Source organism: Alligator sinensis, unplaced genomic scaffold, assembly GCF_000455745.1.
Source record: "Alligator sinensis unplaced genomic scaffold, ASM45574v1 scaffold400_1, whole genome shotgun sequence".
NCBI classification, from domain to species: domain Eukaryota; kingdom Metazoa; phylum Chordata; order Crocodylia; family Alligatoridae; genus Alligator; species Alligator sinensis.
This window is the reverse complement of record NW_005841897.1, coordinates 2,378,253-2,393,653: the sequence shown is the minus strand read 5'-3', so window position 1 is coordinate 2,393,653 and position 15,401 is coordinate 2,378,253. Positions and strand designations below refer to the sequence as shown.

At 46.8% G+C, this 15,401-nt stretch overlaps 1 long non-coding RNA gene across 1 annotated transcript in view; it reads left to right on the top strand.

Moving 5' to 3' along the window:
• Positions 1-10,954, top strand: part of LOC112549335 — a 19,796-nt gene extending 8,842 nt beyond the window's left edge. Inside the window, exons 3-4 of the long non-coding RNA XR_003092728.1 lie at positions 421-560; positions 10,778-10,954. This is a non-coding gene — a long non-coding RNA (uncharacterized LOC112549335). The remainder of the gene's footprint in view (positions 1-420; positions 561-10,777) is intronic.
• The last annotated feature ends 4,447 nt before the right edge of the window (positions 10,955-15,401 follow it).

Here is a 15,401-nt window from a genome sequence, read left to right as displayed (position 1 = left end):
GCAGGTCTTAATGATTTACCTTGGTTCATTGTTTATTAGAGGTCCGTCTTTCATTTTCTCCCACCCTGCTGAAGCGGAAGGAAGGAGGGAAGGAGCCTAGATGCCTCCAAAAAGACCAGGACATTAGCAACCTCTAAGGAGTGGAGCTGAAGGGGAAGGAGTTTCAGGGGTAATAGCATGCTTGGTCTCTGCTGCCTGACAGGGCCCTTAGGTTCAGTGCAAGGTCTGATATTGGGCCCAGGGGAGAAAGCAGAGGGCCGCAAGATGGAAGTAAGTTGAAGGCACGCAGAGAAAGTTGCACAAGGCCTGTCTGGCCAGCTGGATGGTGGGGAGACAGGAAAGGAAGGGCACGGGATGAAAGCCTTTGCTGCAGTTCCCTACGGCTTTATGCTACAGCGTGATCCCTTTATCTCTTCACAGACACAGAGGAAGATACGATAAAGCAGAGGTATGTCAGAGAAAACAGTCTGAGGCAGATCTGATAAAGAATTTAAGCCAAGGACACCTTGCTTGCAGATCTTGTGGTGAGGAGGAAGGCAGATCCTAAGCTGCCCGCACAGGTCTGTACTGTCCTGCTGCCTTGACTAATCCCCTGTCTGTCTGTGCTGGGAGTCATTTCTTCTGTGTACCTGTTTCATTTCCCTTTGCTTCTCCCCATGCTTGTCTCTGTTAGAGAGGCAGGGGGAGGAAAAAAGAAGAGAAAAGAAGAAGTATTACAATCCTTCCTTCTTCCAGCTGTCTCTTGGAGGGGTCAGGCAGGGTCAAGTCAGTGACTGGAGCACTGGGCTGCAGCAGTTAAGCCGCATCGCATCCCTCCAGCGATATCCTAACCTCCTGTCTAACAGCGATGGCTATGAAACACCGATGCAATGGCTAGGTCATGGAGCGGCTCTGAACCGTTGTTCACAGGCCACCTCTGAGATGCCGAGAGGAACGTATCGCAGCTACGGCCTCGCCACTGCCAAGCAGCATCCATGGAGGGCCTGACCGCGTGCAAGACAAAGACCTGGAGAAACGCCAGTGACACGCTGTCAGTGTGTGAGGCACCGAGAAGGTTGTCAGTACCAATTTTGTTTCCCTCATAAAACTGGCTGCGGTTTTGGCTGGTGGTGGGGAACAAGATCATGAAGTGAAGTGAACTCCCACTCCCACCCACCAGAAGCCTTCGGGGACCATCACAAATCCAAGTGCAGACAGCAAACATTACAGCATGGGCCAGAAATCCTTTGTCAGCCACTCGCTGATGGCAGACTCGCCCCCAATTAGCTCAGCTTCTGGCTGCAACTGATCCCGTAAACAGAGCTTCTCACGAAATCCACCTCCTTGGAGGTCCCCAGGCACAGAACGGCCTTCTCCCCATCTTGGGAAACCTTTCGCTCCAAAATCCACTACTCTCCCATGCAGCTAACATAGCGTTGCTCACAAACCCGTGTCCTCACTCAGAGACCCCGCTCCATCACATTCCAGCTGTCATAGCCTCTCCCGTCTCAGCGCTGGCTGCTCTCTTTAACCCCCACCGTCATTGCTCCTCACACAGAGATTTTCATCACAGATAGAGAAGGGCTTGAACCGCATTATTCAGATGTGGATCTGATTCCCAACCTTCCCCAGGGTCACAAAGTGGGATCTGGGGTTCCAGACCTAGGAGGCCCTAACCCTCCCCTACATAAATAGTTTTAAGGGTTATAGTGTATTCCTTATCATTTATAATGTGTTGTAATCCTTATTCTTTGTAAAGAAAGGGAGATGTGGAGTGATAGCAAGTCCTGGTCCTCCACATCCACTAGCCAGGCTGTACAAGGGACAGTCCTTGTGGGGAGCCCGCGCTATGGCTGCATATGTTTCTTCCTCACAATGGCTGTGTCTGCAGTATGTGTTTCTGGTCCCGACTGCTAACTCTAGCATTATAATACTGCTGTTGGGAAGTGTGCTGTTTTGCAGCTTGTGGGACAGCCTCCCTGAATTGCACTCACCACATTTTGCATTTCAGACCTTGACTGAAAAACACGTTCATCTCCCTTGGTCTTAGCTTCCCAGTTCCCGTGTATACAGCAAGGAGGACCACCTGCTTGGAGCAGGAGGTTGTGAATTCAGGCATGGCTTGTGAGAGTTGCCATGGTCTAAACAGTGACCTTGGGCAGGTCACTTCACTTCTCTGGGCCCCAGGCTCCCCACTTGTAAGATCCTAATAACACTCATCCCCTTTCTAATGTGTATTGAGGTTCTTGGCTGAAACAGGCTGTGTTATTTATCCTCTGAAGTCCCTGGGGACACAGTTGAGATGAATGATGCTCTTATTGCACTGGAACTAAATTGGATTGATCAGGCAAGCCTGATATAGCCTATGCACTCAAGCTGTGAGTTAGTACCAAGAAAAAAAGGCAACATACAAACAAAGGCTAAGGCATCAGAGGGCCAGGTCATCAGCTGGGATAAAATAAGCCTAGCACCACTGAAAACAATGGTGTTAGGCCACCAAAGAGACCAGGTCCTTTAGAAGGAGCTGTGATACAGTGCAGCCTTCACCAGTACAACCTTCTACTTCACCTGGTTTGCCCTCCCTAGATGCATGTGACTGCCTTTTTATCTCACCTGATCCTGCTTATAACTAATTATCTGCACCTTCTGTGTCCTCTTTTCCACCGCTAATCAGCTCTAAAATGAAAACAGCTCTGGCTCAGCAACAACTTTCTTTACCCCAATGCCACTATTGTTTCTGTACCAAAAACCTTCATTAAGAACAAGCTGCACTTGCAAAGACTTAATTAAATGCTTCAGAAAGAAAACATCTATTAGAAAAACTTTGTAGGCATTAACAAAAAATCTAAGCTAAGCACTTCAAAGGGCTCATGTACACAAGGAAATTATATCATCCAAACTATGCCAGGAGAAGTAAATGAGTACCAGCCACCATAGGATGAACAAAATTTTATCAGTACAATGGTTTTTTGCTATTCTGCATAGGAAAAGGAACAAGCTAAGTTAGTATGCGACACCTTTGTTCTGGCATTAACTGCCTGTACTGACAGTTGAACCTCTATAAGTGTTTCAGTAAAAAAAAAAAAAGATTCACACCCATACCAACATTGTTATAATGGTCAAGATTTTAAGTGTAGATATGGGCTAAGTTAGAGTTAAACCAATTTTTAAGGCTAGGGACAGAGGTTATACATAAACAGATTTAAGTGATCAGAAACTGGTTTAAAAACTGTAACAGAACAGAAGTTCAGTGCACATAAACCAGTTTCAAAATGGCTGAAACTGGTTTAAGATAAACCTGGTTGAATGTAGTATCAGACTTAACTGATTGAGATCAAACCAGTTTATGGAACTTTTGTCCCAGACCCCTTCCTGGTTTAAGGTAAATCAGAGTCCCCCACCTTCCCAGCATGCTCCACAGCCCTGGGCTGGGCTGTCTGCTCCAAAGAGCAGGGCTGGCCCCACACCTCTACTCTCACCATGCCCCCGCTGTCTCTCCTCCACCTTTTGGTGCCAGCCAGCAGCTAGGGTCTGGACACACTCCCTCCCCACCTCCGAAAAGCCTGGCAAGGGCTGCTTTCCCTCTCCCCCTCCAGGCACACCCGGGCTGGGGTCCCTGAGGGGTTTAAACCCCTCCCCAGTCATACGCAGGCCTGCCAGGGCCTGGCCACGTGCCCCTCCAGCTCAGCTTCCCTCCACCACTGCAGAAGAGAAGGGAGGGTTTGCTCTAGTGCCCCTCAGCTTCTGGCTTTGTCCACTGCAGGCATGTGCCTGCATTTCCAGAACCAAAAGTGAATGTCTATTCACCTGCTTGCCAGCTCAATCTACGCAGGTTAGACAAACCTGCAAAGATTAAATCAATTTACTCTCGGGTTTTTTTAATGTCTGTACTTAGCCTGAAAGGCCAGAAATTCAAAGTGGAAGTTCTATACCAGGTCTGGTCAAACATTTTCCTTCCAAGTTTTTTCTTCAGCAGGCACGTGGATATTCACTGAAATGCAAGTTTTCATGGAGTGTAGCCTTTCTTAACATTTTTGTATTGTTATTGGAAAACCAGCAATCCCAATCATTTTTTCCATCCAAAGCTCAAACATTTCAGTTTGGGCCTTTTGACACCCCAAACTTTTCCAGATTAAAAATATCCATCCCACCCTTGCAAAAATGAGGTGTCTTGAATGTTGAAGGTGGTTATCACTGCTGACAGAAAATAAGACAACAACAGGGTTAGGAAGTGCATACACGTTTAATGCTGTCATATGTAGCAAGCTCTCTCTACAAGCTGATCTTGTATTAAAGTGTTGATATAAAGGAAACCCTTCCTAGGGTAGGAATCCCCAATCACTGGGAGCAAGACATCCCCCCAGGTGATATTTGTCATCACTTCCTGATTATCACAGAGCCAGAGGTTGCATCATGGTTTCTGGATGGCATCACTGAGGTGATCTACACGGGGCTGCTGGTCTTAACTGTAGTGTGTTCAAGGCATAGTAACGTCTTCCCTCAACTCTGAAGAGTAGCCCTTGGTTTTATGGGGTTCATCAGGTGCACAACTAGGTGTCTTGACTAATCCTTCCTAACCACTGCCACTTGTTACCACAGCTGGTGTGAAGTAGAGAGCTGCTTCCAAACAAGCTGAGGCCGTGACATGACCAGCACCTGGAGTCTGGGCTTGAGGATGATCCAACGATACTGGGAAACAAAACACAACAGAAGAGCTTCACTGGTTAAGCAGCACTCAAGTCTTGAGATAGCCAAGAGCACAGAGGACTTGTGGGCTGACATTCTCCCTGTATCTGCAGACCAGGTGGGCGCAGTCTCCTTGGCACCACACATCCAGGGATCAGCATTGCAAGTCTAGTCAGAAAGCTAGCTGTGAAATTTGGCTCCATATCTGAGCTCAGAAACTGTGGGCCCTGACTGTGATCATCAGTATCTCCCCACCCAACACATGCACCTGACTGGAGTCATCATCCACTCACCCCCAGTACAAAAGGATGAAGCAAGGTTTACCTGTACCTCTCCTGATCCTCTTTGATCAGAGCTGTGGTGGTGCAGTCTCCTGCAGGACCTGGAGCTCACTTGCTGGTGTCCCTGCACAAAGCACAGCACCCTGTAGTTTCTGATCACTGGTATACACCTTCCTTCCTAGTATGCATCCTAGGCCATGGCCTGCTTTCTTGGCTGGGTAGACAAGTATCCTACAGCCAAGGTGATACCAAATCTGCCCTACTTTGCTCCCCATGGCCCCTCCAAAGCCCAGTCACTCCTACAGTCAAACGACAGCAGCACACAAGGCTCCTGAAACATCTGGATTAGGAGGAAGAGTCCATAGAAGATAGGCTTCACCTGCATTTGTCTGGGAACTGAAAGGGACTTATTTCTCTTCCTTTCTGATCTGCTGGTCCCAGACTCAGGATGGGGGTGATCTTGATTATGTCTTCTCCGCTCATGAAACCCCCGCCCTATGGAAGACCACCAAAAAGCTACATTTCATGGCTCCAAAGCAGAAGATATGGTCATGAAAATGTACATGGGAGGAATAAAACCTGCCACTATTTTGTGTGGTCCTGACATGTGCCATAGGACATGCTATGAAGAGACAGTGAGGAACAGAAAGGCAATGACTGAGCTCTGTGCCAGGATATGCTTTGCTTCCAAGATACCCAGGTCCCGTGTTCTGCAGTCTCTCACTGACAACCTCCACACCCACTTCCATGTCTTGCTTTGATCATGAAGCAACATTACCTTGTAGGAGTGCCAGGGCCAACCTCTTGCCTGGTCTCCTCAACTCCCCCAGGGTGTCTGAAAGAGGGAAAAGAAGAGGGTGAACCCACATATACACACCTCCATGGGCCAGACCACGAAGCAACAGGGCACTGCAACTCTCTGCTAGCCTGGCTCCCTGACAAGAGCTGGGGCTGGCTGAGAGCTTCCTGTTGACACTTCTATATGACCAAATATTGCGGGTCTGACTAAACTGTTTTTCCTTTTCTTATGGAAAATGCTTGTTTCCCACAGTAAAGTTCAACTTTTTGTTACACTCAAAACCCAAAGGTTTTCAGCTTGGAAATTCCCCTCTGGTGCCTACTGGGACCTGTGGTCTGGATGCCTCATAGGCCTGAGCTTCTCTTTGGGCCAAGCTCTCTAGCTGGACAGTATCTACCATGATTCATTGTAGGCAGAGACAACCACAGTTCATTGCATTGGTTTAGCAAGATGGATGGCAGGGGTGCAGCACAGGAGTCCACACAGATAGCTCATGGAGAACGGGAACATAAAACACCTGAACTACATGTTCCAAAAGATACAGCTGTGACATTTTTTAAATCAAAATATGCATTTTTCAGCCAAAATTTCATTTTATCAGTCAAAACATTGATGTTTCCCCTGTCTCACCCCCTTTCACCGCCCTTGCTTTCAAATCAGCTCCATTTCTGACCCTTATCATACTGAAAGCTATACTTGAGTTTTGGGGTAGAATTCTAAAAGAAGCTCAAGGAATTGGGCTCCCATTAAAATGCAGTGAGGTCTGGGCACCTAAATCCTTTAGGTGCATTTGAAGTTCCCAGCCTGGAGGTTTAACCTTACTGTAGCATTACAGGGCATGACTTTCCCCATTGAATACAACTAGTCTTCCTGCCTTTACCATGCACACAAACTAATGACTGAAATGCCTCTTGGAGTAGGAGAGTAGGTAGTGCTCAAACAGGTTTTAGCTATACAAGACCTTGCAAAACCAAAGGGGGAAAAAAGACATCATCTTATATCCTGTTGTATTGATTGCACAGGCAAGTAAAAAGACTTGCACTTGCTTTCTTCAAAGTACTTGACAAGCAGTAGCTAATCTCCAGGCCACCTTGGAGAGGCAGGTCAGCATAATCAGCATTATGCTGCCAGGCAAGCTGGTGTGGAGAGAGGCTAAAATTGGGCTCTCAGGAGCTGAGGACTAAAGAATCAGTGGTCACTTTTAAAAATAAGGGCATAGGTGACTTGCCCACAGATGCAGAGAGAGATGGGAGCAGAGCCAAGATCTTAGCAGCCCCTGAATTCAGACCTTTAGATCAGATGGGCAAGCTCAGGGAAGGACTTTTGAAAGATGCCCCCCCCCCCCCCCCCCCTTTTTTTTTTTATTTGCTCTAGATTCACACATCTCTGTTACAATCCACAGCCCAGCTTTGTGTGGGAACGGACTGGTCTCCATAAATGCAGCCTCACCCTGACCTTTACTTCAATCTCAACTGTGAGCCTTTTAACATTTCAAGCTCTTCAAATAACCTTCACTTCTTCCCCAACTTGTTTTTCTGTTCTGCCTTGCACTTTTAGATAGATGCAGGCACAACTGGAAATCAATATTGTGCAGAAACCAAATCCTCCCCAAGACTAATGATTTTCTTTTTACTCTTGCAGCATGCCAAATATTTTTCACAGAGGTACCATTTGAGAGAAGTGTTATCAGTTAAAAAAAAAAAAAGAGATAAGGGTCATTCTGGGTGCCAAGCCTAGCCTTGAACCTGTCTGACAAAGGTTGTTATTATCCAGATGTTGCTTTAGCTGCTTGCATGTTTAGACTGGATGCTCTTTTGGACCATCTCTCATGTAACTGGATGGAGTTCTGACCACGATCGGGGCCTTTCTGAATGACTGGAATTGTCCTAAGCACGACATTGAAAGGGGAGGCTCTTTAGGTTGAATGGTTTCAGTGTTATTCCCTGCTAAGTTGCATTTGGAAAGGAAGAAATACTAGACTCTTATGGGACAGATTTTCAATTGCTGAACATCTGTAAGCTTTAAAAAGGGACTGGCTTCCATTTAGGGATTAAAAGAGGGATTTTCAATAAGAGCCCCATACCCCAGGTGCTCTACAGAAAGATCTGGCTACCTGTTTTGGTAATGAAATTGGAGACTAAGGGTGTGTCTACACTGCAGTCACTATACCTGAGCCAACTTTAACTTGCTTATGAGCAGCTTTTAGTGTTGTCACAGCAATAGGGAGCTTTATGCAGGTTGCACACCCTGCCTGAGAAATAGGGCAAATACTAAAGTCTGTTCTAAGCAATGAGATGACCTGGGTAGACTGTTACGGATACCCTACCTGGCTAGTTTGAAGGGAATTTGGATGGTCCTGAACTCAGTGATGGCAGTGTGCACATAACTCTAGTACTATTGAAACCCAGTCCTTAATGACAGTGGAAAGGCCCCCTTCACATCCTTAGTGAGATTACTGCTTATGCAAAACAGACACAGGAAACATAAAGCATTGGGCAACTCAGGGTAGGGAATACCTGAGATTTTGTCTTGTTAAAGTTAAGACTCTAGGTCACTTTTAATAACTCAGTCAAAATCAAAAGAAAAAATATTGGGCAATCCATGAAGCAGTAGCTGCCTGTTTAGTAGGGAACACTGTGCATTAATGAGCAGTGGTTACTGGGATACAGACTGTAGCCATATTGGTCTACAGGCAAGAGGAATCAGAACTCATGGCAGAGGTGATATCTTTTATTAGACCAACTAGATATTTGCAAAAAAAAAGTCTTTATTTGCAGGCTTTCGGGTGCACACACCCCTTTTCAGGCATAGGAGAATGCAAAGTTTGTAAAATTTCTCTTAGGTGGAAATGAAAATTCATATTTCACAGAAGAGTTGAAGGTGCTGTAAGATATCCTGGTTGGAAAAGTTCGTGTTGTGCAAATTAGGCTCAGATAAAAATTAGAGCAGTTTATTTGCCTGGTGGTTACTGCGCATTTAGTTACTAACTAAATGCTCATTGCTCAGTAACCAGCACTACCGCACAGTAGCGCTGGTGCATGCATTTTAGGTGATGCTAATGTGCAGTAGACTAATTCTACTGCACATTAGCATGGTTTTTGCCCACAGCACTAATGCACAGTAAAATTAGTCTACTGCGCTTGTAGTGTCTTGTGTAGATGGGCCCATTGAGGTTCCTGATTGTGAATAAGATTAATTACATTTTACAAATAGAAGTTTTGTCTGCACTGAAGACCAGGGAGACCTGGTTCTTGTAGCTCATTATACAACAGCAGGCAGTATTGTGACAGATGCAGGAATTATTGTCACCTTCGTTTAATCATCAGAAAGCTTTCTTCTCTAAGCCAGGATGGAGGGAGGATCTGCAATATTTACATATAAACTAGAGCTTACTTCTGTATTGAGAGATTCTGTATTCACTCCTCAGTCTTTTATTATGCATGTACTGGTATTAATTGTAAAATGCATAATTAAGAAAGCCTATTAAACAGAAAAAAGATTCCCAAAAAGAAAAAAAAAAGTGGGAGCTAAGCAGATGTCTATTCCATTTGAAAGACAGCACTCCTCTAACTAGCAGCTTTCAAGATGATCTGCCCAAATTTTTCTCTAGACTAAATGAAATGCAGGTGCTCGATAGAGATTTAGTTGCAGCCAAAGTATCATCATCACCTTTTGTTTGTTCCCAGACACTTCTACAAGTATTATAATTAGCAGTGATACATCACTGACCCTGCTAGAATGTAGCAAAAGAAGAAAGTGCATCTATTCAGTTGCTAGATATACAAGAGAGAAAGTGAATAGCTGCTTGACATTCATTCGAGAGGAAAGACAAGGGGCCTTTTTGCTTAGTTGTGCCATTGGCGCATACGGTTGTTTTGAAAAGGAATCGTGGCCTTGAGTAGTGGTGTTGTTGGCATCTCTGAATTTATTTAAAGTATAGAAAAATAGAGTTCTAGCTGTCTGTGCACGCCTGCCTGGCACCAATCGCTGTAGTGTATGATTGCAAACAAGGCTAGGTTGAAAGAAGTTGCTGGTCCCATTTCCCATTTACATCCAGCCAGTTGCACTCTAAAGAATGGAAATTATGAAGTCGTGTTCCAGTTTCCATATGGGACTGAGCTGATGGTTTGAACGGAGGAGATGCCAAGCGTCTGGGTCCGTTCGCACTGACCCAGGGTTCTGAATCCATTCCTGAGCAGATGTTGACATCTCACCTGGGCAGATGTCACTGCCTTTCCTGTTCCCGTCTCACCACCAAGACTCAGAGATAGTCAGGCTCTCTGGTGTAATAGACCTCAAGGGCAAGCTCAAGCCACTGTCCCTATTAGGGCATAAACTGACCTGATGGGCCCTGATGGTCAAAAGGGAGCTCCGTGCTCTCCCTCTCCTGAAAGCTCTGGCGTTTGGCCCCAAAATAATAAAAACATCAAGGCCAACAACCAATACACCTCACTCCACTTCTCTTGAGGATCCTTCTTCCTTTGCTCTGCTGCAGCCTGTGTTTCTTCTCAAGTGGCCCAAAGCTATGTCCCTGTTCCTACGGGAATCTTCTTATGCCCCTGGCACTCCTTCTCAGCATGCTTTGCACTCAGGCCTACCATTCCCATACACCTTGGGAATGAGAGTTCCCAGTATTTCTCTATTTTGAACTGGAACCAGGACCATGTTGGGCATGTGAGCCTTAAATGACCACCCTGCCACCCTCAGCTTTTTCATCAGCAACATCTTCACCTAAATAAAACAATGTATTATTCATAATGAACATGTAAGAGACATTGAAAAGGGAGCACCATTCAATGGGTAACAGAGGGATGATGTGAGAAAGACAAAGCAGTAATCCAAAACTATCCTTTGGCATAAAAAACAGTCAATTCCATGTCCCTCCTACCCTGTATTGGCTAAAACTGAGAATAGATGATAGCTTATAAGGACAAAAGAAACTGTAAAGGTCAGGACACCATACATCCAACCCCCTTGCCTTTCAAGGAAGGATTAGTCCAGATTACAGTTTCAATTTGCTTTTCATTTCCAGAAATCTCACGCATATGTCTGCCCCATCATTACAAATACCGTGGGGATTCCTAACCTCATTCGTTAAGATTGGTAGGGAGCTGGTGGAAGCAGTAGAGCCACAACTGCATGAAGGTCTGAAGTGAAACCCTCTCCTCATGAGACCGTGTGCCAAGGACACCAAAGCTAATGGACTGCACCAGGCATCCATCATTTTGTATAAATAGAAGATGAGATGTGAAGGAGATCAGGATTATAAAGAATCTTGCATAATCTAATCTTCACTCTGCTGCTTTTTTGTGTCTGCGCTCATCCTGCACTTATGACACACACACAGCTTTCCAGTGGCTGGGCAGAGAAGGAGAAATAGGCTCTGATGTAGAGGGGGGTTTTCCCCCTCATTCTTTCATAGCTTGATAAGAACCTTTTTTTGACCCTGGACTCAGTCTTCAAATGGGAACCTCTTAATCGAATGACTTATCCACAGAGGGGATGTGGCATGGGGGGCTTACAGATGGAAAGCATTGTTTGGTGTTGCCATCTGGAATAAGAAGCCCTGGGTTCTACCCCGGTCCCTGCTGGAGCTAAGTGTGGTCCAGTGGCAGGAGCACTGGCCTAGGGCTTGGGGAACAGGGGTCTCCATCCAGCTAAATCACTTTATCTCACTTTCCCAATTTGGGAAATGGGATTAAAGATGCTTGTTTGGCCAAGTGCTTTGTGAACAATTGATGAGAAGAGCTTAATGCCCTTCTGTGTATCATTGCTTAACTTCCATTTCTTTGATTCTTGTTTAACACTGTGATTAAATGGTGGGTAGATGGGACCAGGTTATGTAAGCTTCGTACGCAATACTTTTCTCTTCATCAGTACTGTGATTGTCATGGATTACCTGGCCTGCTATGACCCCTTCCTCACTATCCTTGGCATCACTTCTTTCTTCAGATGCTGCAGCATTAAGCACAAAATAGAATCATAGAGCCAAAGGACCAGAAGGGACCTGCCAGATCATCAAGTCCAGTCCCCTGCAATAGGCAGGAAGTTATTCAGCTCAGACGAGCTCAACAAGGTGCTTGTCCAGCCATACTGTTGTTTTAAAACATATAAAGGCCAAAGGCAAATAGAAAAGACCAAAGGCAAATTCCCTGCTGGCATAAATTGGTGCATTTGGTGAAGTCAGTTAAGGTGTGCTAATATACTCCAGTAAGAGTGTGGCCAATGGACAGACGGGGTTCCAACACGTTGCCACTATAACATCTGGCACCCTTCTCTGAAGCACTGGGTTCTGCCCACTGTCAAGGGCGAGATGTTGGACTAGATGGAGCTCAGATGTGATCCAGGCTGGTAACTCCTTTGTTTACAACAGATAATAGTAATTCTCGCTAAGAGTACTTGGCCGCTGGAACAGCGTACAGAAGAACGTCATGGATTCCCCATTGCTTGCAGGATGTCTTTCCAAACTGGCACAGTGAAGCACATGTCTGAGGCAGAAGCCATGGGCATGATCCCAAAATCATGGGCGTGAGGACAAATCATATGGTCACAATAGGCCCTTTTAGACTGAAAAATCTATTAGTCTCCCTCTCATGCTCCTATTCCTTTCACCATTTTTCTGGCTCTGACCGCAGCGAGTTCATATTTCACACACAGGTCACCAGACATTCCTCCTCCTACCTATACCCCAGCCTTCATTGCTACCTAGTCCTTCCCCCATGCCTGCTGCTGTCATTCGCACACTGATTTAGGTTGAGCAGGGACGTTATTTTTCTGTAAAACACCATGTACATGTGCACAGAAAAATGGACCCACTTCACGAGTAATAAATCATAGCTGCAGATCAGACACTCTCATTTTTTCTCTTTGTTTTCTTCCTAGTGGGTGCCAAATGAGCTGCAAAATTAACTTTGTGCCTGTGTTCTGATCACCGACAAAGAATATGCAGAGAGAAAATCAGGACTTCTCCAGTGAGGGGGCTGGACTAGGAGTTTCATACTCAAAACCATAAGCTACCCGTTGGGTCCCACCTGAGTGGAACGTACCCCCTGACACAAAACCACACCATGCAACTATCCTTCCTTTTGCAATACTGCAGGTGAAGTGTCTGCAGAGCGTCAGTGCTGCTTCCTCTTCCATCCTGGCTTCAGCAGTTCCCTTCCTGACCGGATAGCACAAAGCCAGCATCAGGACTTGTTTCAATAACACATTTTCTCAGGCAACTAATTAGTCTTTAATTCTGTCTCTGCTCTAGGTAGCACAGGAGGTTCCAAAGGGCAGGCAGGCTGGAAGATGCCTACCCTGCTTTGAGTCATGATCATCTTGCCTCTGATGTAAACTGGCTCATTAAATGCCAATTTGACTTACCCCCTTTCAGATGTCTCCAGTCTCTGCTGATAAATAGATTTGTGTGTCTACAACGGAAACCTCTTAAAGCCAAGTCTATCTTTGAAGAGAACAGCTGCACTCTCTGCTCCTATAACCAGGATTGCACTCGGCATGTTATCATCCCTTGCAACAATTTGGGGCTTTCATTCTGCTTCCCTGTGAGCACAGCCCCATTATCTCGGTCTTAATAATCTGAGCCAAAATGGAACAGGTGGTGAGCGAGAGCTGGAAACCTATACTTCCCAGAGGGACCCAGGCCATGCGGAGGAGAGGCAGGGTCCTCCAGTAGACACAGCTGGGGCCTGGTAGTTGGAAGACCTGGGTTCACGTTCCAGGTCTGTCACTGACCCTACTGGGGCACATTAGGCACTTTTCCCCTCTGCTGCCTGCCTATTCTCTACTGCAAAGACTGGCTCCAGGGTCCCCTATACAAAACATAACCCTCTGGTGGGTGTCCATAGACCAATGCTCACAATTACTTCAGAGGGACCACCCAGGGGCTGAGAATAAAAGCCACCATAGCTGACTCTTGCTGTTAACTATTACAGGCTCTTTGCAAATCTCCCCCGCCCCCCTCAGGGCCCACACTCAATAAATGCTGCACAGAAGAGAAGTTTACCTGGTGGCAGAACACATTACAGAACAGCCACTGAAAGGGGCAACACAGCTTTCTCAGCCCGTTTCTTACAGGTCTTGATCCCTTGAGATGTTTGAGAGCCTGCAGCTCTCCTCTGCAGAAGGGGAGCTACCAGTGCACATGAAGCCCTTCAGGATCAAACCTGTACACAGCACAGATGAGGGCTCCTTTGAAAATCTGGCTCTGTAGAAGGTCCCTCAGAAACAATACAAAAACAATCCTCTGGGTATGCTCCTAGTTTCACTGCACCAATTTCTCCAAGCCAAGACACATTTACATGCACAACACTGCTTGCCACGCCATTTGCATTAACAGCTCCACTGAATCACCGCGCTCTGCGCACACACATTATTGAAGCAGACTTACCTTCCTGCTCTATGTACACTTCCCTCCCCTCTGTGTAAGGGGAGGCAGCTCTGCAGCCCTGCCTCACCATGCCAGCAGACCCCCTAATGAGTCCCACAGAGGGGATTCACAGATCAGAGTTGCATGAGTCGGAGAAGCAAAAGATTTGTTAGAGCCCCGACCCTGTGCTTCAGCCTGAGAGATGGGGCCTGATTCTGATCTCATACCTGCTACACACTTCGCTGGAGATCATCAGCATAAGTGAAATGGGCAGACAGTTCCCCATGGGTGAGTCCCCCTCTCACCGGGGTACAGAGGCCATTAACTGGAAACTATCCATAGCAGCCATTGTCCCTTGTAGCTGTTGAACAGAACCTTTCCCAGGATGTTAGACAGTGTCAGTGCATCGAGGACGACTATAAAAAAACAAATTAACACCCCAGGCTGCCCTCCACCTGCTTCCCCACCCCACGATGGCTGCCTCGGCGTCTGGGAGAGAAGGAAGGACCTACGGTTCGACTCTGTTTGAGAAGTGGCGCCGTAACATGATGACCAGGGTGCTGATGAGCAGGATGGTGGTGCACATGGCTCTTCCTCCATCACCATGCACTTCAGAAGGCCGGCGACATCTCTGCTCTTACCCCTGAAGGCTGTGGCCAGGGCAGCAACGCTGCCCTCTGCCTGGTCCTGTCTGCTCCCCAGCGCTCCCACGCATACAGCAACAGGCGGGCTGCTTTCCTATCGGTCACCTGAAGGCTCTCATGAGTGGTGTTAGCAGGAATTACTGATGGATCAGAGGTAATTAATGGCAAACAAATGAAGACGCCCTCCGCTGACCTTCACAGAGGGGAGGGGACTGGGCTGTGAGGCCATGACATCTTCAGCTCTTAATTGATTTGGGCTTCCCCCCAGCTGCAAACAGTGGGCGAGTCGGAGATGTGACAGGCTGGAGTCCGAGGTCCCTGCTGTGTAGTGGCCTGTCCAGCATGTGGGCACCCCCAGCACGCACCCTCCTCTCCCCTGCCCATCACTGCAGTAGGGAGGTGCCCCCCGTGCTCTCCCCCTCCCTCCAGTCCCCTGCTTGCCAAATCCCTCTCTCTATGAAGAGCTCCATGTTTCCTCTCCCTGCCCCTCCCTGATCATCCTTTAATAATCTGACAACCTGAGGACTGAATGTAATGCCCCAGGGGCTTGCTCTAGCCAGCTGCTCCTTTAGACCTTGTCCATCTCAGCTCTCTTCCCGTTCCCCTTCTCCGCTGTCTCTGTGGGCTCCTCTTCTCTCTTT